The sequence below is a fragment of the Galleria mellonella genome, unplaced genomic scaffold (genome assembly GCF_026898425.1).
Source record: "Galleria mellonella isolate WM207_F2 unplaced genomic scaffold, CSIRO_AGI_GalMel_v1 utg89, whole genome shotgun sequence".
NCBI classification, from domain to species: domain Eukaryota; kingdom Metazoa; phylum Arthropoda; class Insecta; order Lepidoptera; family Pyralidae; genus Galleria; species Galleria mellonella.
In genome coordinates, this window is record NW_026442169.1 from 159732 (window position 1) to 163433 (window position 3702).

The window sequence follows — 3702 nt, forward strand, 5'->3', positions numbered from 1 at the left end:
TTTTTTTTTTAAAATAATAATTTCATATAATTAAAGTTTTTTTTTTTCCTACAATAAATGAAACTGACTTTAATTGTGACGAAACCCAAAAAAATTTGAATTAAAAATTAAACTTCTAAATAGATTTTGATTAAACTCCTATGGGACTAATCTGTAAATAACCAAAATAATAATTATTAGAAGTTTTGTCTGTCTGTCTGTTTCTTTGTTTGTTCCTACATCACTACATAGTATAAAACAAAGTTGCTGTTGCTGTATGTCCGTCCTTATGTATGCTTAAATCTTTATAACTACACAACGGATTTTGAAGCGGTTTTTTTTTAAATAGATAGAGTGAATCAAGTCGAAGGTTTATATGTATAATACATGCATAATATTGTAGAGGAACACTGATATATTTAGAGGTTTCTAATGTGATGTCGTAAATAACCACATTATTTTGCGCTTACAATGCAAACGCTGGCTGAACCCCATGAGATAAATCAAAATAATGTACTACAGTATTGTACACCTTAAAAAGGTCAACAAAAAAGTCCGCGATGGTATATGTCTATCTCTTAAGGATAACCCACAATAACAATTTTTTATTGCATTTTACGGGAAAAAAATGGCTTATTTACGAAGTGATTTTATGCAATACAACCTTAATTTTTATCCAATTAAGTACCTAAATTACATTGTCCATTTAATATAGATCAGAATGGCACTTTACAGCATGTAATTTAAATGAATATTTCCGAAGATATTGCAGATTTAAAATGCAAGGACATAGCGGTACAGCATTGCACCCGTGCGAAGCCGGGGTGGGTCGCTAGTTATGAATAATTAACACAGTGTTTCATAAAAAAAACCGACTTCAAATGTGGCGACATGAGTTATTTTAATTTAAAAATTAAACTGCTGAATCGACTTCAATCAAATTTGATAAAATTGTTGAGACTTAATCTGTAAGTTCCAAATCTGTATGAATTTTCCAAATATATTTAGAACTGACAGAGTTATGAGGTGACAAACATAAAAGAAAATATAACCGAATTGACAATCTCCTTCTTTTTGAAGTCGGTTGAGAAGAATTCCATATTTAAAATACTTATACCGAGATCGTCATTTCAGCCGTTGATTGTCCATTGTTGATTGTATACCACCCCCATAGACTGACATAACAATCGGTCTTGAGTCATGTGCATATCGATTCACTCACTCTGCAATGCATTAGAGCTCGCTCCATCAGGTGGGGCATGTCGTATACTGCATTTTTTTTTTTATGCAACTTAGTATGGCAAACAAGCTGACGGCCCACCTGATGGAAAGTGGTAACCGTCGCCTATAGACATGAGCAGCGCCATGGACATAACAGAGTGTACTGTTGCGCCCATGATACCCCTCATGCGTTGCCATTCCCGAGAACTCAAGTGTTATTCCTCTGTGCCCTGTAAATTCACTGCCATATCCCACCCTTCAAACTGAAACACAACCATGCAAACACAACTGTGTCACGGTTGAAACACGCATGGGACAGAGGTGCCCAAGCAAACGACTTTTGTACAAAGTCTCTTTCTGGTATGCATGTATGTATACCAAGATTGTCCATGTTTGCATAGGGTATCATCACAAAATTAGCCAAGCTAGATATATAGATAAAATCAACTAGTAAACATAGATATATCTATAATATATTTATGTTTCGATGTATCATGGGCGAAACAATATACTCTGTTATGTCCATGGTACTGCTCATGTCTATAGGCGACGGTTACCACTTTCCATCATCGTAGCTTGTTTGCCATTTTAAGTTGTATAAAAAAAAAATATCAATCCGATATCTATATATCGAGTTCCTTTGGACATTGATAACGCAAAAAGTCAAAGTTATCATCCGTTTCGATATCGCCTATATCGGTCGAATATCTGTTTTCGAATATGTTAAGAGTCAATTATCCAATATTATTTTTTGGTTTTTTGCTAACAGACTTTTAACATATTCGTTATTGGACCAGCATCTATATACTGGTCAATATATGTATATCGATATCTATATATTTCAATATATTGTAACTAAAACATATAGATACTGTTATATATTACCCAACATTAATAGACAATATTTTATTGGCAACAATTTAAATGGCATTTATATATCAATAGATTTCATGTCATGAGAAAAAATCATGAATTCTAAAATGAATTTTATCAATAACAATATGCCTATAAGACCTTACACTTATTAATATTATAAATATAAAAGTGAGTTCGTTTGTTTGTTACCTTATACTACGTATTATATAGGACAGGAAAGGGTATAGGCCTTTTTTATACCAGTCAGTAAACACATCCTGATCACGAGGACAAAGTCGCGGGTAAGATCTAGTTACTAAATGAAACTACATTGGTCGCAATAAATATATTATTATGTCAATAATTATGATAATATTTTATAATAATAATAATAATAATATTTATATTAATATGGATAAGGCTACAAATATACCATTGAAAGGTTTACATTACTCCCACGCATAACCTGTAGATCTATTAAAAAAAGATCGGTTTAAAATCTTATACATACCTAACATACATATATGGGGGGAAAGGGATTGTTAGTAATAGGTCTAACTGCCCCATTGCTATCAATGCACCCTATCACATCGACCTGCACGTGTTACCCCCTGGAAACCATCTTGGTTAATACTAGTGAAATTCGTCACGATGGACTATCTGATCTACTCATCATCTGTCACTGGTGCCCCGACAGCGTATACCTTTAGCGCAGGCGGGGTTACAATTGTATTATCGTTCATTAAAAAAAAATATGAAAATGTATGAAACAAAATACTCTCTCAGAAAAAAAAAATCACTAAATGAGACGAATATTAAATTATACCACAATTACAACTGTATCAGTATTAAATTGTTTCACTCTAAACAACTTTAGACTCAAAATGGCAATAAAAGGTGGAGAAGAAAAACTAATAATAGTATTTTTTTTATCGTAACGTTAAATTCAATTTTAGCAAAATCCGTTTTTTTTTTTTTATACAACATAGAATGGCAAACAAGCTGACGTGATGGAAAGTGGTAACCGTCACCTATTTTACCATGGACATAAAGAGTATACCATGTTTACATGCGATGCCATTTGAGGACTCAGGTGTTATTCCTCTGTACCCAGTAAATTCACGCGTTTACTTTTAGACGGGCTGTATGCTTGTGTCCTTTGTAATATAAAAAAAAAGAATACAAACAAACATGGATCGTTCTCTCGAAGAAAATGCAGACCTATATTTTTACTTTATATTTACTAATCAAACCTATATATGGCTTGTTTATTTATATTTATAAACAGTTATTTTAAAATTAACGGTTTTTTACGTCACATGTCATTTGGTGATTTCATTTATATATCAATGTAACGGTTCTATAAATGAACCATGAAACATGTGAATTGCTTCATTGTAGCTTTCTGAGACAACAAATTCACTTGTTGGACGCAGTTTGAATTAAAATTATAGCATTCTATCTTTACTATGTTTAAAGTCCGAAAATCCTTACAGTTATTATAAATATAAAAGTGAATTTGTTTCTTACCTTATAGCGCCTTAAGGATGTAACCCTAGAATATTTAGATAGAGCATCGAGTCTCAAAAACGGGTCAAATTAGCTGACTCGTCTTTTTTTATCAGTGTTCTATATACTCACGCCTAA